General features: G+C 47.0%; 35 non-coding genes across 35 annotated transcripts; all 35 read left to right on the forward strand.

The window, feature by feature from the left end:
- Positions 1-224: 224 nt before the first annotated feature.
- TRNAV-UAC (transfer RNA valine (anticodon UAC)) lies at positions 225-297 on the forward strand. The gene has a single exon. It is a non-coding gene; the product is annotated as a tRNA-Val (tRNA).
- A 429-nt stretch (positions 298-726) lies between these two features.
- Positions 727-798, forward strand: TRNAP-AGG (transfer RNA proline (anticodon AGG)). The gene has a single exon. It is a non-coding gene; the product is annotated as a tRNA-Pro (tRNA).
- Positions 799-1,184: 386 nt separating this feature from the next.
- On the forward strand, positions 1,185-1,257 carry TRNAV-AAC (transfer RNA valine (anticodon AAC)). The gene has a single exon. It is a non-coding gene; the product is annotated as a tRNA-Val (tRNA).
- Positions 1,258-1,545: 288 nt separating this feature from the next.
- TRNAL-CAA (transfer RNA leucine (anticodon CAA)) lies at positions 1,546-1,657 on the forward strand. Its single transcript has 2 exons — positions 1,546-1,583; positions 1,612-1,657. It is a non-coding gene; the product is annotated as a tRNA-Leu (tRNA).
- A 937-nt stretch (positions 1,658-2,594) lies between these two features.
- On the forward strand, positions 2,595-2,666 carry TRNAP-CGG (transfer RNA proline (anticodon CGG)). The gene has a single exon. It is a non-coding gene; the product is annotated as a tRNA-Pro (tRNA).
- Positions 2,667-3,051: 385 nt separating this feature from the next.
- TRNAV-UAC (transfer RNA valine (anticodon UAC)) lies at positions 3,052-3,124 on the forward strand. Its single transcript has one exon. It is a non-coding gene; the product is annotated as a tRNA-Val (tRNA).
- Positions 3,125-3,553: 429 nt separating this feature from the next.
- TRNAP-AGG (transfer RNA proline (anticodon AGG)) lies at positions 3,554-3,625 on the forward strand. Its single transcript has one exon. It is a non-coding gene; the product is annotated as a tRNA-Pro (tRNA).
- Positions 3,626-4,373: 748 nt separating this feature from the next.
- Positions 4,374-4,485, forward strand: TRNAL-CAA (transfer RNA leucine (anticodon CAA)). The gene is made up of 2 exons: positions 4,374-4,411; positions 4,440-4,485. It is a non-coding gene; the product is annotated as a tRNA-Leu (tRNA).
- Positions 4,486-5,411: 926 nt separating this feature from the next.
- TRNAP-CGG (transfer RNA proline (anticodon CGG)) lies at positions 5,412-5,483 on the forward strand. The gene has a single exon. It is a non-coding gene; the product is annotated as a tRNA-Pro (tRNA).
- A 1,345-nt stretch (positions 5,484-6,828) lies between these two features.
- TRNAV-AAC (transfer RNA valine (anticodon AAC)) lies at positions 6,829-6,901 on the forward strand. The gene has a single exon. It is a non-coding gene; the product is annotated as a tRNA-Val (tRNA).
- Positions 6,902-7,190: 289 nt separating this feature from the next.
- On the forward strand, positions 7,191-7,302 carry TRNAL-CAA (transfer RNA leucine (anticodon CAA)). Its single transcript has 2 exons — positions 7,191-7,228; positions 7,257-7,302. It is a non-coding gene; the product is annotated as a tRNA-Leu (tRNA).
- Positions 7,303-8,228: 926 nt separating this feature from the next.
- Positions 8,229-8,300, forward strand: TRNAP-CGG (transfer RNA proline (anticodon CGG)). The gene has a single exon. It is a non-coding gene; the product is annotated as a tRNA-Pro (tRNA).
- Positions 8,301-8,685: 385 nt separating this feature from the next.
- Positions 8,686-8,758, forward strand: TRNAV-UAC (transfer RNA valine (anticodon UAC)). The gene has a single exon. It is a non-coding gene; the product is annotated as a tRNA-Val (tRNA).
- A 429-nt stretch (positions 8,759-9,187) lies between these two features.
- TRNAP-AGG (transfer RNA proline (anticodon AGG)) lies at positions 9,188-9,259 on the forward strand. The gene has a single exon. It is a non-coding gene; the product is annotated as a tRNA-Pro (tRNA).
- Positions 9,260-9,646: 387 nt separating this feature from the next.
- TRNAV-AAC (transfer RNA valine (anticodon AAC)) lies at positions 9,647-9,719 on the forward strand. Its single transcript has one exon. It is a non-coding gene; the product is annotated as a tRNA-Val (tRNA).
- Positions 9,720-10,007: 288 nt separating this feature from the next.
- TRNAL-CAA (transfer RNA leucine (anticodon CAA)) lies at positions 10,008-10,119 on the forward strand. Its single transcript has 2 exons — positions 10,008-10,045; positions 10,074-10,119. It is a non-coding gene; the product is annotated as a tRNA-Leu (tRNA).
- A 926-nt stretch (positions 10,120-11,045) lies between these two features.
- TRNAP-CGG (transfer RNA proline (anticodon CGG)) lies at positions 11,046-11,117 on the forward strand. Its single transcript has one exon. It is a non-coding gene; the product is annotated as a tRNA-Pro (tRNA).
- Positions 11,118-12,004: 887 nt separating this feature from the next.
- On the forward strand, positions 12,005-12,076 carry TRNAP-AGG (transfer RNA proline (anticodon AGG)). The gene has a single exon. It is a non-coding gene; the product is annotated as a tRNA-Pro (tRNA).
- A 748-nt stretch (positions 12,077-12,824) lies between these two features.
- TRNAL-CAA (transfer RNA leucine (anticodon CAA)) lies at positions 12,825-12,936 on the forward strand. The gene is made up of 2 exons: positions 12,825-12,862; positions 12,891-12,936. It is a non-coding gene; the product is annotated as a tRNA-Leu (tRNA).
- Positions 12,937-13,862: 926 nt separating this feature from the next.
- Positions 13,863-13,934, forward strand: TRNAP-CGG (transfer RNA proline (anticodon CGG)). Its single transcript has one exon. It is a non-coding gene; the product is annotated as a tRNA-Pro (tRNA).
- An 887-nt stretch (positions 13,935-14,821) lies between these two features.
- TRNAP-AGG (transfer RNA proline (anticodon AGG)) lies at positions 14,822-14,893 on the forward strand. The gene has a single exon. It is a non-coding gene; the product is annotated as a tRNA-Pro (tRNA).
- A 386-nt stretch (positions 14,894-15,279) lies between these two features.
- On the forward strand, positions 15,280-15,352 carry TRNAV-AAC (transfer RNA valine (anticodon AAC)). Its single transcript has one exon. It is a non-coding gene; the product is annotated as a tRNA-Val (tRNA).
- A 288-nt stretch (positions 15,353-15,640) lies between these two features.
- On the forward strand, positions 15,641-15,752 carry TRNAL-CAA (transfer RNA leucine (anticodon CAA)). The gene is made up of 2 exons: positions 15,641-15,678; positions 15,707-15,752. It is a non-coding gene; the product is annotated as a tRNA-Leu (tRNA).
- A 926-nt stretch (positions 15,753-16,678) lies between these two features.
- Positions 16,679-16,750, forward strand: TRNAP-CGG (transfer RNA proline (anticodon CGG)). The gene has a single exon. It is a non-coding gene; the product is annotated as a tRNA-Pro (tRNA).
- An 887-nt stretch (positions 16,751-17,637) lies between these two features.
- Positions 17,638-17,709, forward strand: TRNAP-AGG (transfer RNA proline (anticodon AGG)). The gene has a single exon. It is a non-coding gene; the product is annotated as a tRNA-Pro (tRNA).
- Positions 17,710-18,095: 386 nt separating this feature from the next.
- On the forward strand, positions 18,096-18,168 carry TRNAV-AAC (transfer RNA valine (anticodon AAC)). The gene has a single exon. It is a non-coding gene; the product is annotated as a tRNA-Val (tRNA).
- Positions 18,169-18,456: 288 nt separating this feature from the next.
- Positions 18,457-18,568, forward strand: TRNAL-CAA (transfer RNA leucine (anticodon CAA)). Its single transcript has 2 exons — positions 18,457-18,494; positions 18,523-18,568. It is a non-coding gene; the product is annotated as a tRNA-Leu (tRNA).
- Positions 18,569-19,494: 926 nt separating this feature from the next.
- TRNAP-CGG (transfer RNA proline (anticodon CGG)) lies at positions 19,495-19,566 on the forward strand. Its single transcript has one exon. It is a non-coding gene; the product is annotated as a tRNA-Pro (tRNA).
- Positions 19,567-20,453: 887 nt separating this feature from the next.
- TRNAP-AGG (transfer RNA proline (anticodon AGG)) lies at positions 20,454-20,525 on the forward strand. The gene has a single exon. It is a non-coding gene; the product is annotated as a tRNA-Pro (tRNA).
- Positions 20,526-21,273: 748 nt separating this feature from the next.
- Positions 21,274-21,385, forward strand: TRNAL-CAA (transfer RNA leucine (anticodon CAA)). The gene is made up of 2 exons: positions 21,274-21,311; positions 21,340-21,385. It is a non-coding gene; the product is annotated as a tRNA-Leu (tRNA).
- A 926-nt stretch (positions 21,386-22,311) lies between these two features.
- Positions 22,312-22,383, forward strand: TRNAP-CGG (transfer RNA proline (anticodon CGG)). The gene has a single exon. It is a non-coding gene; the product is annotated as a tRNA-Pro (tRNA).
- A 385-nt stretch (positions 22,384-22,768) lies between these two features.
- Positions 22,769-22,841, forward strand: TRNAV-UAC (transfer RNA valine (anticodon UAC)). Its single transcript has one exon. It is a non-coding gene; the product is annotated as a tRNA-Val (tRNA).
- A 429-nt stretch (positions 22,842-23,270) lies between these two features.
- On the forward strand, positions 23,271-23,342 carry TRNAP-AGG (transfer RNA proline (anticodon AGG)). The gene has a single exon. It is a non-coding gene; the product is annotated as a tRNA-Pro (tRNA).
- Positions 23,343-23,728: 386 nt separating this feature from the next.
- Positions 23,729-23,801, forward strand: TRNAV-AAC (transfer RNA valine (anticodon AAC)). Its single transcript has one exon. It is a non-coding gene; the product is annotated as a tRNA-Val (tRNA).
- Positions 23,802-24,089: 288 nt separating this feature from the next.
- On the forward strand, positions 24,090-24,201 carry TRNAL-CAA (transfer RNA leucine (anticodon CAA)). The gene is made up of 2 exons: positions 24,090-24,127; positions 24,156-24,201. It is a non-coding gene; the product is annotated as a tRNA-Leu (tRNA).
- Positions 24,202-24,648: the final 447 nt, after the last annotated feature.

Raw genomic sequence — 24,648 nt, forward strand, 5'->3', positions numbered from 1 at the left:
TGGGGTGGACCATCAGTGTAGGAACATTAAATTCAAAGTGTTTTTCTAGCGTGATTTCAGGTATGGTTTTAAAATCGCCTTTTGGAATAAAAGTGGTCCTCGTTCCTTTCTTCCAAAGAAAGAGATCGGGTAAGGAGGGTCCAACGTTGAGCTTCATGGACATTGGCCCTTGGTCTGTGCTTTCCAGCCCACTACATGCCAAGAAGATTGCTGCAAGAGTATCTGTTTCTGTGGTGTAGTGGTTATCACGTTCGCTTTACACGCGAAAGGTCCCTGGTTCGAGACTGGGCAGAAACAGCAGCTTATTGTTTGCATTTACTCTCTCAACTTATAGGAAAGCTGAGATAATGGAAGCTGTCTATCCCTCACCAGCGTGACGTACTGTGCTCCAGGGGCATCAGTGACAGCTCAAAAAGAGAAGTGACGATAGTTTGCGCCATTCGTTTGCACGTCCTTTTGTACTGAAGGGTGGGCCTACTTGATGAAAGCAAGGCATGAGAGCAGAAATTGTTTTATTGTCCTCACCGAGAGCATACACCTAGAGCAAACAAAATGTCTGAAGGATGGAGGTATTTTCATTTCTTGTTCGATGACGGCCATGGAAAAGACAGCAACCATATTGCAGAAGAGAGCAGCATGTGCAGTTGCTTGCTTTGGGTGAATCATTCACCAACTCGCTGCCAATAACCCCCGGAGCCGGTGCAAAAGGTGACTCTTGTGTGCCTCGGCTCGTTGGTCTAGGGGTATGATTCTCGCTTAGGGTGCGAGAGGTCCCGGGTTCAAATCCCGGACGAGCCCTTTTTTAGAGGTAAACATACAAATCCTACTCAAAACTGACAATGCCTGACTATTTCTCATTACACTCGGCGCATTGTTGCACAAATTATTTTGAACCTCAGAAGAAAAACGGATATCCATGCTTTTTCTGCCTTCATGCTTAGTCTGTGTGTGTCCCAGGTGATGCTTTCCCAAGCTGTACTTGCTGGCATTTAGGCATCAGATATTTGTCTGTCGATGCCTGCATAAGTAAATTTTTAATACGTCTAATTGCAAGCATGTTGGCTGATATCTCTGCAGTTTTCACACTTGCTCCTCGCTTTCTGAGTGGCTGCTGATACAGCAGAATAGAAGTAGAGAGAATCCTTGAGAGGAACCTTGCTCTAACAGTAAAACACAGCAAGTTAGTTTCTGTGGTGTAGTGGTCATCACGTTCGCCTAACACGCGAAAGGTCCCCGGTTCGAGACCGGGCAGAAACTCTGTGCATGAGCTGCTTTTATGTGCACCCTCTAAAACCTTATTATCTCAATGCAAGCTTAAGAAGAGGCGGTCCATGAACCCAGCGAGCTGTGGGAAACTTCTTTTACTTTTCCAAGACGAAACAAAGTAATCCGCATCCATCAGTGGTCGCTCTTGTGCCTAGCTTTTTTTTTATCATGCCATCGTGTATTGTGGGGCCTTTACACCTGTGACATTGCTGCGAACGCTGTAAGTGCAAACATTGGCAAGTGCAGACAGAAGAGTCAGACCTGTACATAGCCAGGGCTGTCAGGATGGCCGAGTGGTCTAAGGCGCCAGACTCAAGAGAGCTTGATCTTCAGTGCAACTGAGACTTCTGGTCTCCTCATGGAGGCGTGGGTTCAAATCCCACTTCTGACAGGTCTCTTTTACACCCTTAAATCGTCCTGTTTTTTGCAGTGCATTCCCCACACACCACAATCTTTGCACGGACCTGTAACATATGACGAGAAATCCACCAACGATCAGGCTGGGCCCTCAATCACAATTCCATGTATTCCTGGAAGGGACACCTCAGGCACACCTTCCGTTAAATTTGCACTCCATCACACTAACTGCTGTGCTGGTTTCTCATTAAGCAGTTGATCCCATCTTTGTTGTGAGGCTCTCCTGCCACCTTTTGGGCGGAGAAGGCACTGTCCCTGCAACAACACAGGCAGACATGTTCAACAGGGCTTCCTGGTTATGTGGGAGGAGCAGATTGTCATTGGTCCCCCCTTGCGAATTTTAATTTACATAAGGAAGACAGAGAGGTAGCTGGGAGTAGGCAGTACACACGGACATTGAACTCTATCTTGTGATTTGCAGCCAATTCTAGATTGAGGCAGGAGGAAAGGAGGTGACTTGCCCAACAATGGCCATTCTGGGAATTCAGCCACCCTGGGTCTCCCAGGTGAGTGTTTCAGTCCTGCGAGCCACTCATATAAATCTCGCCTGATCGAGCCTCATTGAGTGCTGAGTGAGCGTGTTTGAATCCAAGAATCAAACACCTCTTTCTTAGGAGCAAGAATTGGCAGGCCCTCCCTTGCTTCTGGGGTGGAAGTTAATGGGGCAAGGGTCCAGGACTTGCAGAGAAGTACAAGTGCCAGAAAGTGCCTGCAGTTCTCATCAGTGCCTTTTTTCTGCTCACTGGCAGCTAGGATATCGGCTGATCCCTTCCTTGCAAGAGTGAAAAAAACAACACCTTGAGAGAAAACATGACTTTGTGTGGCTCACATAGAGAGAGAGCAGCCAAATAGCACTGCTTTGTTTTTGAAAGACGCATCAGAAATTGTTCAAATTGCTGACAGGGGAATCAGGCTCGTTGGTCTAGGGGTATGATTCTCACTTCGGGTGCGAGAGGTCCCGGGTTCAAATCCCGGACGAGCCCATGTTGTGGAATTATTTTTAGGCTGCTTATTATGTAGGACCATTTCTTCTTTTCAATGCTATAAGACGCCGTGTATGGTGAAAAAGTTCCTTTCCCTGCACGCTGTTTCCCAGTTTTGGCGTATAGAATTTCAGTGCCGGACTTCTTTGCAACTGCTTTTCTGGGGTGGACCATCAGTGTAGGAACATTAAATTCAAAGTGTTTTTCTAGCGTGATTTCAGGTATGGTTTTAAAATCGCCTTTTGGAATAAAAGTGGTCCTCGTTCCTTTCTTCCAAAGAAAGAGATCGGGTAAGGAGGGTCCAACGTTGAGCTTCATGGACATTGGCCCTTGGTCTGTGCTTTCCAGCCCACTACATGCCAAGAAGATTGCTGCAAGAGTATCTGTTTCTGTGGTGTAGTGGTTATCACGTTCGCTTTACACGCGAAAGGTCCCTGGTTCGAGACCGGGCAGAAACAGCAGCTTATTGTTTGCATTTACTCTCTCAACTTATAGGAAAGCTGAGATAATGGAAGCTGTCTATCCCTCACCAGCGTGACGTACTGTGCTCCAGGGGCATCAGTGACAGCTCAAAAAGAGAAGTGACGATAGTTTGCGCCATTCGTTTGCACGTCCTTTTGTACTGAAGGGTGGGCCTACTTGATGAAAGCAAGGCATGAGAGCAGAAATTGTTTTATTGTCCTCACCGAGAGCATACACCTAGAGCAAACAAAATGTCTGAAGGATGGAGGTATTTTCATTTCTTGTTCGATGACGGCCATGGAAAAGACAGCAACCATATTGCAGAAGAGAGCAGCATGTGCAGTTGCTTGCTTTGGGTGAATCATTCACCAACTCGCTGCCAATAACCCCCGGAGCCGGTGCAAAAGGTGTCTCTTGTGTGCCTCGGCTCGTTGGTCTAGGGGTATGATTCTCGCTTAGGGTGCGAGAGGTCCCGGGTTCAAATCCCGGACGAGCCCTTTTTTAGAGGTAAACATACGAATCCTACTCAAAACTGACAATGCCTGACTATTTCTCATTACACTCGGCGCATTGTTGCACAAATTATTTTGAACCTCAGAAGAAAAACAGATATCCATGCTTTTTCTGCCTTCATGCTTAGTCTGTGTGTGTCCCAGGTGATGCTTTCCCAAGCTGTACTTGCTGGCATTTAGGCATCAGATATTTGTCTGTCGATGCCTGCATAAGTAAATTTTTAATACGTCTAATTGCAAGCATGTTGGCTGATATCTCTGCAGTTTTCACACTTGCTCCTCGCTTTCTGAGTGGCTGCTGATACAGCAGAATAGAAGTAGAGAGAATCCTTGAGAGGAACCTTGCTCTAATAGTAAAACACAGCAAGTTAGTTTCTGTAGTGTAGTGGTCATCACGTTCGCCTAACACGCGAAAGGTCACCGGATCGAGACCGGGCAGAAACACTGTGCATGAGCTGCTTTTATGTGCACCCTCTAAAACCTTATTATCTCAATGCAAGCTTAAGAAGAGGCGGTCCATGAACCCAGCGAGCTGTGGGAAACTTCCTTTACTTTTCCAAGACGAAACAAAGTAATCCGCATCCATCAGTGGTCGCTCTTGTGCCTAGCTTTTTATTTTATCATGCCATCGTGTATTGTGGGGCCTTTACACCTGTGACATTGCTGCGAACGCTGTAAGTGCAAACATTGGCAAGTGCAGACAGAAGAGTCAGACCTGTACATAGCCAGGGCTGTCAGGATGGCCGAGTGGTCTAAGGCGCCAGACTCAAGAGAGCTTGATCTTCAGTGCAACTGAGACTTCTGGTCTCCTCATGGAGGCGTGGGTTCAAATCCCACTTCTGACAGGTCTCTTTTACACCATTAAATCGTCCTGTTTTTTGCAGTGCATTCCCCACACACCACAATCTTTGCACGGACCTGTAACATATGACGAGAAATCCACCAACGATCAGGCTGGGCCCTCAATCACAATTCCATGTATTCCTGGAAGGGACACCTCAGGCACACCTTCCGTTAAATTTGCACTCCATCACACTAACTGCTGTGCTGGTTTCTCATTAAGCAGTTGATCCCATCTTTGTTGTGAGGCTCTCCTGCCACCTTTTGGGCGGAGAAGGCACTGTCCCTGCAACAACACAGGCAGACATGTTCAACAGGGCTTCCTGGTTATGTGGGAGGAGCAGATTGTCATTGGTCCCCCCTTGCGAATTTTAATTTACATAAGGAAGACAGAGAGGTAGCTGGGAGTAGGCAGTACACACGGACATTGAACTCTATCTTGTGATTTGCAGCCAATTCTAGATTGAGGCAGGAGGAAAGGAGGTGACTTGCCCAACAATGGCCATTCTGGGAATTCAGCCACCCTGGGTCTCCCAGGTGAGTGTTTCAGTCCTGCGAGCCACTCATATAAATCTCGCCTGATCGAGCCTGATCGAGCGTGTTTGAATCCTAGAATCAAACATCTCTTTCTTAGGAGCAAGAATTGGCAGGCCCACCCTTGCTTCTGGGGTGGAAGTTAATGGGGCAAGGGTCCAGGACTTGCAGAGAAGTACAAGTGGCAGAAAGTGCCTGCAGTTCTCATCAGTGCCTTTTTTCTGCTCACTGGCAGCTAGGATATCGGCTGATCCCTTCCTTGCAAGAGTGAAAAAAACAACACCTTGAGAGAAAACATGACTTTGTGTGGCTCACATAGAGAGAGAGCAGCCAAATAGCACTGCTTTGTTTCTGAAAGACGCATCAGAAATTGTTCAAATTGCTGACAGGGGAATCAGGCTCGTTGGTCTAGGGGTATGATTCTCGCTTCGGGTGCGAGAGGTCCCGGGTTCAAATCCCGGACGAGCCCATGTTGTGGAATTATTTTTAGGCTGCTTATTATGTAGGACCATTTCTTCTTTTCAATGCTATAAGACGCCGTGTATGGTGAAAAAGTTCCTTTCCCTGCACGCTGTTTCCCAGTTTTGGCGTATGGAATTTCAGTGCCGGACTTCTTTGCAACTGCTTTTCTGGGGTGGACCATCAGTGTAGGAACATTAAATTCAAAGTGTTTTTCTAGCGTGATTTCAGGTATGGTTTTAAAATCGCCTTTTGGAATAAAAGTGGTCCTCGTTCCTTTCTTCCAAAGAAAGAGATCGGGTAAGGAGGGTCCAACGTTGAGCTTCATGGACATTGGCCCTTGGTCTGTGCTTTCCAGCCCACTACATGCCAAGAAGATTGCTGCAAGAGTATCTGTTTCTGTGGTGTAGTGGTTATCACGTTCGCTTTACACGCGAAAGGTCCCTGGTTCGAGACCGGGCAAAAACAGCAGCTTATTGTTTGCATTTACTCTCTCAACTTATAGGAAAGCTGAGATAATGGAAGCTGTCTATCCCTCACCAGCATGACGTACTGTGCTCCAGGGGCATCAGTGACAGCTCAAAAAGAGAAGTGACGATAGTTTGCGCCATTCGTTTGCACGTCCTTTTGTACTGAAGGGTGGGCCTACTTGATGAAAGCAAGGCATGAGAGCAGAAATTGTTTTATTGTCCTCACCGAGAGCATACACCTAGAGCAAACAAAATGTCTGAAGGATGGAGGTATTTTCATTTCTTGTTCGATGACGGCCATGGAAAAGACAGCAACCATATTGCAGAAGAGAGCAGCATGTGCAGTTGCTTGCTTTGGGTGAATCATTCACCAACTCGCTGCCAATAACCCCCGGAGCCGGTGCAAAAGGTGTCTCTTGTGTGCCTCGGCTCGTTGGTCTAGGGGTATGATTCTCGCTTAGGGTGCGAGAGGTCCCAGGTTCAAATCCCGGACGAGCCCTTTTTTAGAGGTAAACATACAAATCCTACTCAAAACTGACAATGCCTGACTATTTCTCATTACACTCGGCGCATTGTTGCACAAATTATTTTGAACCTCAGAAGAAAAACGGATATCCATGCTTTTTCTGCCTTCATGCTTAGTCTGTGTGTGTCCCAGGTGATGCTTTCCCAAGCTGTACTTGCTGGCATTTAGGCATCAGATATTTGTCTGTCGATGCCTGCATAAGTAAATTTTTAATACGTCTAATTGCAAGCATGTTGGCTGACATCTCTGCAGTTTTCACACTTGCTCCTCGCTTTCTGAGTGGCTGCTGATACAGCAGAATAGAAGTAGAGAGAATCCTTGAGAGGAACCTTGCTCTAACAGTAAAACACAGCAAGTTAGTTTCTGTAGTGTAGTGGTCATCACGTTCGCCTAACACGCGAAAGGTCCCCGGTTCGAGACCGGGCAGAAACACTGTGCATGAGCTGCTTTTATGTGCACCCTCTAAAACCTTATTATCTCAATGCAAGCTTAAGAAGAGGCGGTCCATGAACCCAGCGAGCTGTGGGAAACTTCCTTTACTTTTCCAAGACGAAACAAAGTAATCCGCATCCATCAGTGGTCGCTCTTGTGCCTAGCTTTTTATTTTATCATGCCATCGTGTATTGTGGGGCCTTTACACCTGTGACATTGCTGCGAACGCTGTAAGTGCAAACATTGGCAAGTGCAGACAGAAGAGTCAGACCTGTACATAGCCAGGGCTGTCAGGATGGCCGAGTGGTCTAAGGCGCCAGACTCAAGAGAGCTTGATCTTCAGTGCAACTGAGACTTCTGGTCTCCTCATGGAGGCGTGGGTTCAAATCCCACTTCTGACAGGTCTCTTTTACACCCTTAAATCGTCCTGTTTTTTGCAGTGCATTCCCCACACACCACAATCTTTGCACGGACCTGTAACATATGACGAGAAATCCACCAACGATCAGGCTGGGCCCTCAATCACAATTCCATGTATTCCTGGAAGGGACACCTCAGGCACACCTTCCGTTAAATTTGCACTCCATCACACTAACTGCTGTGCTGGTTTCTCATTAAGCAGTTGATCCCATCTTTGTTGTGAGGCTCTCCTGCCACCTTTTGGGCGGAGAAGGCACTGTCCCTGCAACAACACAGGCAGACATGTTCAACAGGGCTTCCTGGTTATGTGGGAGGAGCAGATTGTCATTGGTCCCCCCTTGCGAATTTTAATTTACATAAGGAAGACAGAGAGGTAGCTGGGAGTAGGCAGTACACACGGACATTGAACTCTATCTTGTGATTTGCAGCCAATTCTAGATTGAGGCAGGAGGAAAGGAGGTGACTTGCCCAACAATGGCCATTCTGGGAATTCAGCCACCCTGGGTCTCCCAGGTGAGTGTTTTAGTCCTGCGAGCCACTCATATAAATCTCGCCTGATCGAGCCTGATCGAGCGTGTTTGAATCCAAGAATCAAACACCTCTTTCTTAGGAGCAAGAATTGGCAGGGCCTCCCTTGCTTCTGGGGTGGAAGTTAATGGGGCAAGGGTCCAGGACTTGCAGAGAAGTACAAGTGCCAGAAAGTGCCTGCAGTTCTCATCAGTGCCTTTTTTCTGCTCACTGGCAGCTAGGATATCGGCTGATCCCTTCCTTGCAAGAGTGAAAAAAACAACACCTTGAGAGAAAACATGACTTTGTGTGGCTCACATAGAGAGAGAGCAGCCAAATAGCACTGCTTTGTTTCTGAAAGACGCATCAGAAATTGTTCAAATTGCTGACAGGGGAATCAGGCTCGTTGGTCTAGGGGTATGATTCTCGCTTCGGGTGCGAGAGGTCCCGGGTTCAAATCCCGGACGAGCCCATGTTGTGGAATTATTTTTAGGCTGCTTATTATGTAGGACCATTTCTTCTTTTCAATGCTATAAGACGCCGTGTATGGTGAAAAAGTTCCTTTCCCTGCACGCTGTTTCCCAGTTTTGGCGTATAGAATTTCAGTGCCGGACTTCTTTGCAACTGCTTTTCTGGGGTGGACCATCAGTGTAGGAACATTAAATTCAAAGTGTTTTTCTAGCGTGATTTCAGGTATGGTTTTAAAATCGCCTTTTGGAATAAAAGTGGTCCTCATTCCTTTCTTCCAAAGAAAGAGATCGGGTAAGGAGGGTCCAACGTTGAGCTTCATGGACATTGGCCCTTGGTCTGTGCTTTCCAGCCCACTACATGCCAAGAAGATTGCTGCAAGAGTATCTGTTTCTGTGGTGTAGTGGTTATCACGTTCGCTTTACACGCGAAAGGTCCCTGGTTCGAGACCGGGCAGAAACAGCAGCTTATTGTTTGCATTTACTCTCTCAACTTATAGGAAAGCTGAGATAATGGAAGCTGTCTATCCCTCACCAGCGTGACGTACTGTGCTCCAGGGGCATCAGTGACAGCTCAAAAAGAGAAGTGACGATAGTTTGCGCCATTCGTTTGCACGTCCTTTTGTACTGAAGGGTGGGCCTACTTGATGAAAGCAAGGCATGAGAGCAGAAATTGTTTTATTGTCCTCACCGAGAGCATACACCTAGAGCAAACAAAATGTCTGAAGGATGGAGGTATTTTCATTTCTTGTTCGATGACGGCCATGGAAAAGACAGCAACCATATTGCAGAAGAGAGCAGCATGTGCAGTTGCTTGCTTTGGGTGAATCATTCACCAACTCGCTGCCAATAACCCCCGGAGCCGGTGCAAAAGGTGTCTCTTGTGTGCCTCGGCTCGTTGGTCTAGGGGTATGATTCTCGCTTAGGGTGCGAGAGGTCCCGGGTTCAAATCCCGGACGAGCCCTTTTTTTAGAGGTAAACATACAAATCCTACTCAAAACTGACAATGCCTGACTATTTCTCATTACACTCGGCGCATTGTTGCACAAATTATTTTGAACCTCAGAAGAAAAACGGATATCCATGCTTTTTCTGCCTTCATGCTTAGTCTGTGTGTGTCCCAGGTGATGCTTTCCCAAGCTGTACTTGCTGGCATTTAGGCATCAGATATTTGTCTGTCGATGCCTGCATAAGTAAATTTTTAATACGTCTAATTGCAAGCATGTTGGCTGATATCTCTGCAGTTTTCACACTTGCTCCTCGCTTTCTGAGTGGCTGCTGATACAGCAGAATAGAAGTAGAGAGAATCCTTGAGAGGAACCTTGCTCTAACAGTAAAACACAGCAAGTTAGTTTCTGTAGTGTAGTGGTCATCACGTTCGTCTAACACGCGAAAGGTCCCCGGTTCGAGACCGGGCAGAAACACTGTGCATGAGCTGCTTTTATGTGCACCCTCTAAAACCTTATTATCTCAATGCAAGCTTAAGAAGAGGCGGTCCATGAACCCAGCGAGCTGTGGGAAACTTCTTTTACTTTTCCAAGACGAAACAAAGTAATCCGCATCCATCAGTGGTCGCTCTTGTGCCTAGCTTTTTTTTTATCATGCCATCGTGTATTGTGGGGCCTTTACACCTGTGACATTGCTGCGAACGCTGTAAGTGCAAACATTGGCAAGTGCAGACAGAAGAGTCAGACCTGTACATAGCCAGGGCTGTCAGGATGGCCGAGTGGTCTAAGGCGCCAGACTCAAGAGAGCTTGATCTTCAGTGCAACTGAGACTTCTGGTCTCCTCATGGAGGCGTGGGTTCAAATCCCACTTCTGACAGGTCTCTTTTACACCCTTAAATCGTCCTGTTTTTTGCAGTGCATTCCCCACACACCACAATCTTTGCACGGACCTGTAACATATGACGAGAAATCCACCAACGATCAGGCTGGGCCCTCAATCACAATTCCATGTATTCCTGGAAGGGACACCTCAGGCACATCTTCCGTTAAATTTGCACTCCATCACACTAACTGCTGTGCTGGTTTCTCATTAAGCAGTTGATCCCATCTTTGTTGTGAGGCTCTCCTGCCACCTTTTGGGCGGAGAAGGCACTGTCCCTGCAACAACACAGGCAGACATGTTCAACAGGGCTTCCTGGTTATGTGGGAGGAGCAGATTGTCATTGGTCCCCCCTTGCGAATTTTAATTTACATAAGGAAGACAGAGAGGTAGCTGGGAGTAGGCAGTACACACGGACATTGAACTCTATCTTGTGATTTGCAGCCAATTCTAGATTGAGGCAGGAGGAAAGGAGGTGACTTGCCCAACAATGGCCATTCTGGGAATTCAGCCACCCTGGGTCTCCCAGGTGAGTGTTTCAGTCCTGCGAGCCACTCATATAAATCTCACCTGATCGAGCCTGATCGAGCGTGTTTGAATCCAAGAATCAAACACCTCTTTCTTAGGAGCAAGAATTGGCAGGCCCTCCCTTGCTTCTGGGGTGGAAGTTAATGGGGCAAGGGTCCAGGACTTGCAGAGAAGTACAAGTGCCAGAAAGTGCCTGCAGTTCTCATCAGTGCCTTTTTTCTGCTCACTGGCAGCTAGGATATCGGCTGATCCCTTCCTTGCAAGAGTGAAAAAAACAACACCTTGAGAGAAAACATGACTTTGTGTGGCTCACATAGAGAGAGAGCAGCCAAATAGCACTGCTTTGTTTCTGAAAGACGCATCAGAAATTGTTCAAATTGCTGACAGGGGAATCAGGCTCGATGGTCTAGGGGTATGATTCTCGCTTCGGGTGCGAGAGGTCCCGGGTTCAAATCCCGGACGAGCCCATGTTGTGGAATTATTTTTAGGCTGCTTATTATGTAGGACCATTTCTTCTTTTCAATGCTATAAGACGCCGTGTATGGTGAAAAAGTTCCTTTCCCTGCACGCTGTTTCCCAGTTTTGGCGTATGGAATTTCAGTGCCGGACTTCTTTGCAACTGCTTTTCTGGGGTGGACCATCAGTGTAGGAACATTAAATTCAAAGTGTTTTTCTAGCGTGATTTCAGGTATGGTTTTAAAATCGCCTTTTGGAATAAAAGTGGTCCTCGTTCCTTTCTTCCAAAGAAAGAGATCGGGTAAGGAGGGTCCAACGTTGAGCTTCATGGACATTGGCCCTTGGTCTGTGCTTTCCAGCCCACTACATGCCAAGAAGATTGCTGCAAGAGTATCTGTTTCTGTGGTGTAGTGGTTATCACGTTCGCTTTACACGCGAAAGGTCCCTGGTTCGAGACCGGGCAAAAACAGCAGCTTATTGTTTGCATTTACTCTCTCAACTTATAGGAAAGCTGAGATAATGGAAGCTGTCTATCCCTCACCAGTGTGACGTACTGTGCTCCAGGGGCATCAGTGACAGCTCAAAAAGAGAAGTGACGATAGTTTGCGCCATTCGTTTGCACGTCCTTTTGTACTGAAGGGTGGGCCTACTTGATGAAAGCAAGGCATGAGAGCAGAAATTGTTTTATTGTCCTCACCGAGAGCATACACCTAGAGCAAACAAAATGTCTGAAGGATGGAGGTATTTTCATTTCTTGTTCGATGACGGCCATGGAAAAGACAGCAACCATATTGCAGAAGAGAGCAGCATGTGCAGTTGCTTGCTTTGGGTGAATCATTCACCAACTCGCTGCCAATAACCCCCGGAGCCGGTGCAAAAGGTGTCTCTTGTGTGCCTCGGCTCGTTGGTCTAGGGGTATGATTCTCGCTTAGGGTGCGAGAGGTCCCGGGTTCAAATCCCGGACGAGCCCTTTTTTAGAGGTAAACATACGAATCCTACTCAAAACTGACAATGCCTGACTATTTCTCATTACACTCGGCGCATTGTTGCACAAATTATTTTGAACCTCAGAAGAAAAACGGATATCCATGCTTTTTCTGCCTTCATGCTTAGTCTGTGTGTGTCCCAGGTGATGCTTTCCCAAGCTGTACTTGCTGGCATTTAGGCATCAGATATTTGTCTGTCGATGCCTGCATAAGTAAATTTTTAATACGTCTAATTGCAAGCATGTTGGCTGATATCTCTGCAGTTTTCACACTTGCTCCTCGCTTTCTGAGTGGCTGCTGATACAGCAGAATAGAAGTAGAGAGAATCCTTGAGAGGAACCTTGCTCTAACAGTAAAACACAGCAAGTTAGTTTCTGTAGTGTAGTGGTCATCACGTTCGCCTAACACGCGAAAGGTCCGCGGTTCGAGACCGGGCAGAAACACTGTGCATGAGCTGCTTTTATGTGCACCCTCTAAAACCTTATTATCTCAATGCAAGCTTAAGAAGAGGCGGTCCATGAACCCAGCGAGCTGTGGGAAACTTCCTTTACTTTTCCAAGACGAAACAAAGTAATCCGCATCCATCAGTGGTCGCTCTTGTGCCTAGCTTTTTATTTTATCATGCCATCGTGTATTGTGGGGCCTTTACACCTGTGACATTGCTGCGAACGCTGTAAGTGCAAACATTGGCAAGTGCAGACAGAAGAGTCAGACCTGTACATAGTCTGGGCTGTCAGGATGGCCGAGTGGTCTAAGGCGCCAGACTCAAGAGAGCTTGATCTTCAGTGCAACTGAGACTTCTGGTCTCCTCATGGAGGCGTGGGTTCAAATCCCACTTCTGACAGGTCTCTTTTACACCCTTAAATCGTCCTGTTTTTTGCAGTGCATTCCCCACACACCACAATCTTTGCACGGACCTGTAACATATGACGAGAAATCCACCAACGATCAGGCTGGGCCCTCAATCACAATTCCATGTATTCCTGGAAGGGACACCTCAGGCACACCTTCCGTTAAATTTGCACTCCATCACACTAACTGCTGTGCTGGTTTCTCATTAAGCAGTTGATCCCATCTTTGTTGTGAGGCTCTCCTGCCACCTTTTGGGCGGAGAAGGCACTGTCCCTGCAACAACACAGGCAGACATGTTCAACAGGGCTTCCTGGTTATGTGGGAGGAGCAGATTGTCATTGGTCCCCCCTTGCGAATTTTAATTTACATAAGGAAGACAGAGAGGTAGCTGGGAGTAGGCAGTACACACGGACATTGAACTCTATCTTGTGATTTGCAGCCAATTCTAGATTGAGGCAGGAGGAAAGGAGGTGACTTGCCCAACAATGGCCATTCTGGGAATTCAGCCACCCTGGGTCTCCCAGGTGAGTGTTTTAGTCCTGCGAGCCACTCATATAAATCTCGCCTGATCGAGCCTGATCGAGCGTGTTTGAATCCAAGAATCAAACACCTCTTTCTTAGGAGCAAGAATTGGCAGGCCCTCCCTTGCTTCTGGGGTGGAAGTTAATGGGGCAAGGGTCCAGGACTTGCAGAGAAGTACAAGTGCCAGAAAGTGCCTGCAGTTCTCATCAGTGCCTTTTTTCTGCTCACTGGCAGCTAGGATATCGGCTGATCCCTTCCTTGCAAGAGTGAAAAAAACAACACCTTGAGAGAAAACATGACTTTGTGTGGCTCACATAGAGAGAGAGCAGCCAAATAGCACTGCTTTGTTTCTGAAAGACGCATCAGAAATTGTTCAAATTGCTGACAGGGGAATCAGGCTCGTTGGTCTAGGGGTATGATTCTCGCTTCGGGTGCGAGAGGTCCCGGGTTCAAATCCCGGACGAGCCCATGTTGTGGAATTATTTTTAGGCTGCTTATTATGTAGGACCATTTCTTCTTTTCAATGCTATAAGACGCCGTGTATGGTGAAAAAGTTCCTTTCCCTGCACGCTGTTTCCCAGTTTTGGCATATAGAATTTCAGTGCCGGACTTCTTTGCAACTGCTTTTCTGGGGTGGACCATCAGTGTAGGAACATTAAATTCAAAGTGTTTTTCTAGCGTGATTTCAGGTATGGTTTTAAAATCGCCTTTTGGAATAAAAGTGGTCCTCGTTCTTTTCTTCCAAAGAAAGAGATCGGGTAAGGAGGGTCCAACGTTGAGCTTCATGGACATTGGCCCTTGGTCTGTGCTTTCCAGCCCACTACATGCCAAGAAGATTGCTGCAAGAGTATCTGTTTCTGTGGTGTAGTGGTTATCACGTTCGCTTTACACGCGAAAGGTCCATGGTTCGAGACTGGGCAGAAACAGCAGCTTATTGTTTGCATTTACTCTCTCAACTTATAGGAAAGCTGAGATAATGGAAGCTGTCTATCCCTCACCAGCGTGACGTACTGTGCTCCAGGGGCATCAGTGACAGCTCAAAAAGAGAAGTGACGATAGTTTGCGCCATTTGTTTGCACGTCCTTTTGTACTGAAGGGTGGGCCTACTTGATGAAAGCAAGGCATGAGAGCAGAAATTGTTTTATTGTCCTCACCGAGAGCATACACCTAGAGCAAACAAAATGTCTGAAGGATAGAGGTATTTTCATTTCTTGTTCGATGACGGCCATGGAAAAGACAGCAACCATATTGCAGAAGAGAGCAGCATGTGCAGTTGCTTGCTTTGGGTGAATCATTCACCAACTCGCTGCCAATAACCCCCGGAGCCGGTGCAAAAGGTGACTCTTGTGTGCCTCGGCTCGTTGGTCTAGGGGTATGATTCTCGCTTAGGGTGCGAGAGGTCCCGGGTTCAAATCCCGGACGAGCCCTTTTTTAGAGGTAAACATACGAATCCTACTCAAAACTGACAATGCCTGACTATTTCTCATTACACTCGGCGCATTGTTGCACAAATTATTTTGAACCTCAGAAGAAAAACGGATATCCATGCTTTTTCTGCCTTCATGCTTAGTCTGTGTGTGTCCCAGGTGATGCTTTCCCAAGCTGTACTTGCTGGCATTTAGGCATCAGATATTTGTCTGTCGATGCCTGCATAAGTAAATTTTTAATACGTCTAATTGCAAGCATTTTGGTTGATATCTCTGCAGTTTTCACACTTGCTCCTCGCTTTCTGAGTGGCTGCTGATACAGCAGAATAGAAGTAGAGAGAATCCTTGAGAGGAACCTTGCTCTAACAGTAAAACACAGCAAGTTAGTTTCTGTAGTGTAGTGGTCATCACGTTCGCCTAACACGCGAAAGGTCCCCGGTTCGAGACCGGGCAGAAACACTGTGCATGAGCTGCTTTTATGTGCACCCTCTAAAACCTTATTATCTCAATGCAAGCTTAAGAAGAGGCGGTCCATGAACCCAGCGAGCTGTGGGAAACTTCTTTTACTTTTCCAAGACGAAACAAAGTAATCCGCATCCATCAGTGGTCGCTCTTGTGCCTAGCTTTTTTTTTATCATGCCATCGTGTATTGTGGGGCCTTTACACCTGTGACATTGCTGCGAACGCTGTAAGTGCAAACATTGGCAAGTGCAGACAGAAGAGTCAGACCTGTACATAGCCAGGGCTGTCAGGATGGCCGAGTGGTCTAAGGCGCCAGACTCAAGAGAGCTTGATCTTCAGTGCAACTGAGACTTCTGGTCTCCTCATGGAGGCGTGGGTTCAAATCCCACTTCTGACAGGTCTCTTTTACACCCTTAAATCGTCCTGTTTTTTGCAGTGCATTCCCCACACACCACAATCTTTGCACGGACCTGTAACATATGACGAGAAATCCACCAACGATCAGGCTGGGCCCTCAATCACAATTCCATGTGTTCCTGGAAGCGACACCTCAGGCACACCTTCCGTTAAATTTGCACTCCATCGCACTAACTGCTGTGCTGGTTTCTCATTAAGCAGTTGATCCCATCTTTGTTGTGAGGCTCTCCTGCCACCTTTTGGGCGGAGAAGGCACTGTCCCTGCAACAACACAGGCAGACATGTTCAACAGGGCTTCCTGGTTATGTGGGAGGAGCAGATTGTCATTGGTCCCCCCTTGCGAATTTTAATTTACATAAGGAAGACAGAGAGGTAGCTGGGAGTAGGCAGTACACACGGACATTGAACTCTATCTTGTGATTTGCAGCCAATTCTAGATTGAGGCAGGAGGAAAGGAGGTGACTTGCCCAACAATGGCCATTCTGGGAATTCAGCCACCCTGGGTCTCCCAGGTGAGTGTTTTAGTCCTGCGAGCCACTCATATAAATCTCGCCTGATCGAGCCTGATCGAGCGTGTTTGAATCCAAGAATCAAACACCTCTTTCTTAGGAGCAAGAATTGGCAGGCCCTCCCTTGCTTCTGGGGTGGAAGTTAATGGGGCAAGGGTCCAGGACTTGCAGAGAAGTACAAGTGCCAGAAAGTGCCTGCAGTTCTCATCAGTGCCTTTTTTCTGCTCACTGGCAGCTAGGATATCGGCTGATCCCTTCCTTGCAAGAGTGAAAAAAACAACACCTTGAGAGAAAACATGACTTTGTGTGGCTCACATAGAGAGAGAGCAGCCAAATAGCACTGCTTTGTTTCTGAAAGACGCATCAGAAATTGTTCAAATTGCTGACAGGGGAATCAGGCTCGATGGTCTAGGGGTATGATTCTCGCTTCGGGTGCGAGAGGTCCCGGGTTCAAATCCCGGACGAGCCCATGTTGTGGAATTATTTTTAGGCTGCTTATTATGTAGGACCATTTCTTCTTTTCAATGCTATAAGACGCCGTGTATGGTGAAAAAGTTCCTTTCCCTGCACGCTGTTTCCCAGTTTTGGCGTATGGAATTTCAGTGCCGGACTTCTTTGCAACTGCTTTTCTGGGGTGGACCATCAGTGTAGGAACATTAAATTCAAAGTGTTTTTCTAGCGTGATTTCAGGTATGGTTTTAAAATCGCCTTTTGGAATAAAAGTGGTCCTCGTTCTTTTCTTCCAAAGAAAGAGATCGGGTAAGGAGGGTCCAACGTTGAGCTTCATGGACATTGGCCCTTGGTCTGTGCTTTCCAGCCCACTACATGCCAAGAAGATTGCTGCAAGAGTATCTGTTTCTGTGGTGTAGTGGTTATCACGTTCGCTTTACACGCGAAAGGTCCATGGTTCGAGACTGGGCAGAAACAGCAGCTTATTGTTTGCATTTACTCTCTCAACTTATAGGAAAGCTGAGATAATGGAAGCTGTCTATCCCTCACCAGCGTGACGTACTGTGCTCCAGGGGCATCAGTGACAGCTCAAAAAGAGAAGTGACGATAGTTTGCGCCATTTGTTTGCACGTCCTTTTGTACTGAAGGGTGGGCCTACTTGATGAAAGCAAGGCATGAGAGCAGAAATTGTTTTATTGTCCTCACCGAGAGCATACACCTAGAGCAAACAAAATGTCTGAAGGATAGAGGTATTTTCATTTCTTGTTCGATGACGGCCATGGAAAAGACAGCAACCATATTGCAGAAGAGAGCAGCATGTGCAGTTGCTTGCTTTGGGTGAATCATTCACCAACTCGCTGCCAATAACCCCCGGAGCCGGTGCAAAAGGTGACTCTTGTGTGCCTCGGCTCGTTGGTCTAGGGGTATGATTCTCGCTTAGGGTGCGAGAGGTCCCGGGTTCAAATCCCGGACGAGCCCTTTTTTAGAGGTAAACATACGAATCCTACTCAAAACTGACAATGCCTGACTATTTCTCATTACACTCGGCGCATTGTTGCACAAATTATTTTGAACCTCAGAAGAAAAACGGATATCCATGCTTTTTCTGCCTTCATGCTTAGTCTGTGTGTGTCCCAGGTGATGCTTTCCCAAGCTGTACTTGCTGGCATTTAGGCATCAGATATTTGTCTGTCGATGCCTGCATAAGTAAATTTTTAATACGTCTAATTGCAAGCATTTTGGTTGATATCTCTGCAGTTTTCACACTTGCTCCTCGCTTTCTGAGTGGCTGCTGATACAGCAGAATAGAAGTAGAGAGAATCCTTGAGAGGAACCTTGCTCTAACAGTAAAACACAGCAAGTTAGTTTCTGTAGTGTAGTGGTCATCACGTTCGCCTAACACGCGAAAGGTCCCCGGTTCGAGACCGGGCAGAAACACTGTGCATGAGCTGCTTTTATGTGCACCCTCTAAAACCTTATTATCTCAATGCAAGCTTAAGAAGAGGCGGTCCATGAACCCAGCGAGCTGTGGGAAACTTCTTTTACTTTTCCAAGACGAAACAAAGTAATCCGCATCCATCAGTGGTCGCTCTTGTGCCTAGCTTTTTTTTTATCATGCCATCGTGTATTGTGGGGCCTTTACACCTGTGACATTGCTGCGAACGCTGTAAGTGCAAACATTGGCAAGTGCAGACAGAAGAGTCAGACCTGTACATAGCCAGGGCTGTCAGGATGGCCGAGTGGTCTAAGGCGCCAGACTCAAGAGAGCTTGATCTTCAGTGCAACTGAGACTTCTGGTCTCCTCATGGAGGCGTGGGTTCAAATCCCACTTCTGACAGGTCTCTTTTACACCCTTAAATCGTCCTGTTTTTTGCAGTGCATTCCCCACACACCACAATCTTTGCACGGACCTGTAACATATGACGAGAAATCCACCAACGATCAGGCTGGGCCCTCAATCACAATTCCATGTGTTCCTGGAAGCGACACCTCAGGCACACCTTCCGTTAAATTTGCACTCCATCGCACTAACTGCTGTGCTGGTTTCTCATTAAGCAGTTGATCCCATCTTTGTTGTGAGGCTCTCCTGCCACCTTTTGGGCGGAGAAGGCACTGTCCCTGCAACAACACAGGCAGACATGTTCAACAGGGCTTCCTGGTTATGTGGGAGGAGCAGATTGTCATTGGTCCCCCCTTGCGAATTTTAATTTACATAAGGAAGACAGAGAGGTAGCTGGGAGTAGGCAGTACACACGGACATTGAACTCTATCTTGTGATTTGCAGCCAATTCTAGATTGAGGCAGGAGGAAAGGAGGTGACTTGCCCAACAATGGCCATTCTGGGAATTCAGCCACCCTGGGTCTCCCAGGTGAGTGTTTTAGTCCTGCGAGCCACTCATATAAATCTCGCCTGATCGAGCCTGATCGAGCGTGTTTGAATCCAAGAATCAAACACCTCTTTCTTAGGAGCAAGAATTGGCAGGCCCTCCCTTGCTTCTGGGGTGGAAGTTAATGGGGCAAGGGTCCAGGACTTGCAGAGAAGTACAAGTGCCAGAAAGTGCCTGCAGTTCTCATCAGTGCCTTTTTTCTGCTCACTGGCAGCTAGGATATCGGCTGATCCCTTCCTTGCAAGAGTGAAAAAAACAACACCTTGAGAGAAAACATGACTTTGTGTGGCTCACATAGAGAGAGAGCAGCCAAATAGCACTGCTTTGTTTCTGAAAGACGCATCAGAAATTGTTCAAATTGCTGACAGGGGAATCAGGCTCGATGGTCTAGGGGTATGATTCTCGCTTCGGGTGCGAGAGGTCCCGGGTTCAAATCCCGGACGAGCCCATGTTGTGGAATTATTTTTAGGCTGCTTATTATGTAGGACCATTTCTTCTTTTCAATGCTATAAGACGCCGTGTATGGTGAAAAAGTTCCTTTCCCTGCACGCTGTTTCCCAGTTTTGGCGTATGGAATTTCAGTGCCGGACTTCTTTGCAACTGCTTTTCTGGGGTGGACCATCAGTGTAGGAACATTAAATTCAAAGTGTTTTTCTAGCGTGATTTCAGGTATGGTTTTAAAATCGCCTTTTGGAATAAAAGTGGTCCTCGTTCCTTTCTTCCAAAGAAAGAGATCGGGTAAGGAGGGTCCAACGTTGAGCTTCATGGACATTGGCCCTTGGTCTGTGCTTTCCAGCCCACTACATGCCAAGAAGATTGCTGCAAGAGTATCAGTTTCTGTGGTGTAGTGGTTATCACGTTCGCTTTACACGCGAAAGGTCCCTGGTTCGAGACCGGGCAAAAACAGCAGCTTATTGTTTGCATTTACTCTCTCAACTTATAGGAAAGCTGAGATAATGGAAGCTGTCTATCCCTCACCAGTGTGACGTACTGTGCTCCAGGGGCATCAGTGACAGCTCAAAAAGAGAAGTGACGATAGTTTGCGCCATTCGTTTGCACGTCCTTTTGTACTGAAGGGTGGGCCTACTTGATGAAAGCAAGGCATGAGAGCAGAAATTGTTTTATTGTCCTCACCGAGAGCATACACCTAGAGCAAACAAAATGTCTGAAGGATGGAGGTATTTTCATTTCTTGTTCGATGACGGCCATGGAAAAGACAGCAACCATATTGCAGAAGAGAGCAGCATGTGCAGTTGCTTGCTTTGGGTGAATCATTCACCAACTCGCTGCCAATAACCCCCGGAGCCGGTGCAAAAGGTGTCTCTTGTGTGCCTCGGCTCGTTGGTCTAGGGGTATGATTCTCGCTTAGGGTGCGAGAGGTCCCGGGTTCAAATCCCGGACGAGCCCTTTTTTAGAGGTAAACATACGAATCCTACTCAAAACTGACAATGCCTGACTATTTCTCATTACACTCGGCGCATTGTTGCACAAATTATTTTGAACCTCAGAAGAAAAACGGATATCCATGCTTTTTCTGCCTTCATGCTTAGTCTGTGTGTGTCCCAGGTGATGCTTTCCCAAGCTGTACTTGCTGGCATTTAGGCATCAGATATTTGTCTGTCGATGCCTGCATAAGTAAATTTTTAATACGTCTAATTGCAAGCATGTTGGCTGATATCTCTGCAGTTTTCACACTTGCTCCTCGCTTTCTGAGTGGCTGCTGATACAGCAGAATAGAAGTAGAGAGAATCCTTGAGAGGAACCTTGCTCTAACAGTAAAACACAGCAAGTTAGTTTCTGTAGTGTAGTGGTCATCACGTTCGCCTAACACGCGAAAGGTCCGCGGTTCGAGACCGGGCAGAAACACTGTGCATGAGCTGCTTTTATGTGCACCCTCTAAAACCTTATTATCTCAATGCAAGCTTAAGAAGAGGCGGTCCATGAACCCAGCGAGCTGTGGGAAACTTCCTTTACTTTTCCAAGACGAAACAAAGTAATCCGCATCCATCAGTGGTCGCTCTTGTGCCTAGCTTTTTATTTTATCATGCCATCGTGTATTGTGGGGCCTTTACACCTGTGACATTGCTGCGAACGCTGTAAGTGCAAACATTGGCAAGTGCAGACAGAAGAGTCAGACCTGTACATAGCCAGGGCTGTCAGGATGGCCGAGTGGTCTAAGGCGCCAGACTCAAGAGAGCTTGATCTTCAGTGCAACTGAGACTTCTGGTCTCCTCATGGAGGCGTGGGTTCAAATCCCACTTCTGACAGGTCTCTTTTACACCCTTAAATCGTCCTGTTTTTTGCAGTGCATTCCCCACACACCACAATCTTTGCACGGACCTGTAACATATGACGAGAAATCCACCAACGATCAGGCTGGGCCCTCAATCACAATTCCATGTATTCCTGGAAGGGACACCTCAGGCACACCTTCCGTTAAATTTGCACTCCATCACACTAACTGCTGTGCTGGTTTCTCATTAAGCAGTTGATCCCATCTTTGTTGTGAGGCTCTCCTGCCACCTTTTGGGCGGAGAAGGCACTGTCCCTGCAACAACACAGGCAGACATGTTCAACAGGGCTTCCTGGTTATGTGGGAGGAGCAGATTGTCATTGGTCCCCCCTTGCGAATTTTAATTTACATAAGGAAGACAGAGAGGTAGCTGGGAGTAGGCAGTACACACGGACATTGAACTCTATCTTGTGATTTGCAGCCAATTCTAGATTGAGGCAGGAGGAAAGGAGGTGACTTGCCCAACAATGGCCATTCTGGGAATTCAGCCACCCTGGGTCTCCCAGGTGAGTGTTTTAGTCCTGCGAGCCACTCATATAAATCTCGCCTGATCGAGCCTGATCGAGCGTGTTTGAATCCAAGAATCAAACACCTCTTTCTTAGGAGCAAGAATTGGCAGGCCCTCCCTTGCTTCTGGGGTGGAAGTTAATGGGGCAAGGGTCCAGGACTTGCAGAGAAGTACAAGTGCCAGAAAGTGCCTGCAGTTCTCATCAGTGCCTTTTTTCTGCTCACTGGCAGCTAGGATATCGGCTGATCCCTTCCTTGCAAGAGTGAAAAAAACAACACCTTGAGAGAAAACATGACTTTGTGTGGCTCACATAGAGAGAGAGCAGCCAAATAGCACTGCTTTGTTTCTGAAAGACGCATCAGAAATTGTTCAAATTGCTGACAGGGGAATCAGGCTCGTTGGTCTAGGGGTATGATTCTCGCTTCGGGTGCGAGAGGTCCCGGGTTCAAATCCCGGACGAGCCCATGTTGTGGAATTATTTTTAGGCTGCTTATTATGTAGGACCATTTCTTCTTTTCAATGCTATAAGACGCCGTGTATGGTGAAAAAGTTCCTTTCCCTGCACGCTGTTTCCCAGTTTTGGCATATAGAATTTCAGTGCCGGACTTCTTTGCAACTGCTTTTCTGGGGTGGACCATCAGTGTAGGAACATTAAATTCAAAGTGTTTTTCTAGCGTGATTTCAGGTATGGTTTTAAAATCGCCTTTTGGAATAAAAGTGGTCCTCGTTCTTTTCTTCCAAAGAAAGAGATCGGGTAAGGAGGGTCCAACGTTGAGCTTCATGGACATTGGCCCTTGGTCTGTGCTTTCCAGCCCACTACATGCCAAGAAGATTGCTGCAAGAGTATCTGTTTCTGTGGTGTAGTGGTTATCACGTTCGCTTTACACGCGAAAGGTCCCTGGTTCGAGACTGGGCAGAAACAGCAGCTTATTGTTTGCATTTACTCTCTCAACTTATAGGAAAGCTGAGATAATGGAAGCTGTCTATCCCTCACCAGCGTGACGTACTGTGCTCCAGGGGCATCAGTGACAGCTCAAAAAGAGAAGTGACGATAGTTTGCGCCATTTGTTTGCACGTCCTTTTGTACTGAAGGGTGGGCCTACTTGATGAAAGCAAGGCATGAGAGCAGAAATTGTTTTATTGTCCTCACCGAGAGCATACACCTAGAGCAAACAAAATGTCTGAAGGATAGAGGTATTTTCATTTCTTGTTCGATGACGGCCATGGAAAAGACAGCAACCATATTGCAGAAGAGAGCAGCATGTGCAGTTGCTTGCTTTGGGTGAATCATTCACCAACTCGCTGCCAATAACCCCCGGAGCCGGTGCAAAAGGTGACTCTTGTGTGCCTCGGCTCGTTGGTCTAGGGGTATGATTCTCGCTTAGGGTGCGAGAGGTCCCGGGTTCAAATCCCGGACGAGCCCTTTTTTAGAGGTAAACATACGAATCCTACTCAAAACTGACAATGCCTGACTATTTCTCATTACACTCGGCGCATTGTTGCACAAATTATTTTGAACCTCAGAAGAAAAACGGATATCCATGCTTTTTCTGCCTTCATGCTTAGTCTGTGTGTGTCCCAGGTGATGCTTTCCCAAGCTGTACTTGCTGGCATTTAGGCATCAGATATTTGTCTGTCGATGCCTGCATAAGTAAATTTTTAATACGTCTAATTGCAAGCATTTTGGTTGATATCTCTGCAGTTTTCACACTTGCTCCTCGCTTTCTGAGTGGCTGCTGATACAGCAGAATAGAAGTAGAGAGAATCCTTGAGAGGAACCTTGCTCTAACAGTAAAACACAGCAAGTTAGTTTCTGTAGTGTAGTGGTCATCACGTTCGCCTAACACGCGAAAGGTCCCCGGTTCGAGACCGGGCAGAAACACTGTGCATGAGCTGCTTTTATGTGCACCCTCTAAAACCTTATTATCTCAATGCAAGCTTAAGAAGAGGCGGTCCATGAACCCAGCGAGCTGTGGGAAACTTCTTTTACTTTTCCAAGACGAAACAAAGTAATCCGCATCCATCAGTGGTCGCTCTTGTGCCTAGCTTTTTTTTTATCATGCCATCGTGTATTGTGGGGCCTTTACACCTGTGACATTGCTGCGAACGCTGTAAGTGCAAACATTGGCAAGTGCAGACAGAAGAGTCAGACCTGTACATAGCCAGGGCTGTCAGGATGGCCGAGTGGTCTAAGGCGCCAGACTCAAGAGAGCTTGATCTTCAGTGCAACTGAGACTTCTGGTCTCCTCATGGAGGCGTGGGTTCAAATCCCACTTCTGACAGGTCTCTTTTACACCCTTAAATCGTCCTGTTTTTTGCAGTGCATTCCCCACACACCACAATCTTTGCACGGACCTGTAACATATGACGAGAAATCCACCAACGATCAGGCTGGGCCCTCAATCACAATTCCATGTGTTCCTGGAAGGGACACCTCAGGCACACCTTCCGTTAAATTTGCACTCCATCGCACTAACTGCTGTGCTGGTTTCTCATTAAGCAGTTGATCTCATCTTTGTTGTGAGGCTCTCCTGCCACCTTTTGGGCGGAGAAGGCACTGTCCCTGCAACAACACAGGCAGACATGTTCAACAGGGCTTCCTGGTTATGTGGGAGGAGCAGATTGTCATTGGTCCCCCCTTGCGAATTTTAATTTACATAAGGAAGACAGAGAGGTAGCTGGGAGTAGGCAGTACACACGGACATTGAACTCTATCTTGTGATTTGCAG

This window comes from Triturus cristatus, chromosome 10, assembly GCF_964204655.1.
Source record: "Triturus cristatus chromosome 10, aTriCri1.1, whole genome shotgun sequence".
NCBI classification, from domain to species: domain Eukaryota; kingdom Metazoa; phylum Chordata; class Amphibia; order Caudata; family Salamandridae; genus Triturus; species Triturus cristatus.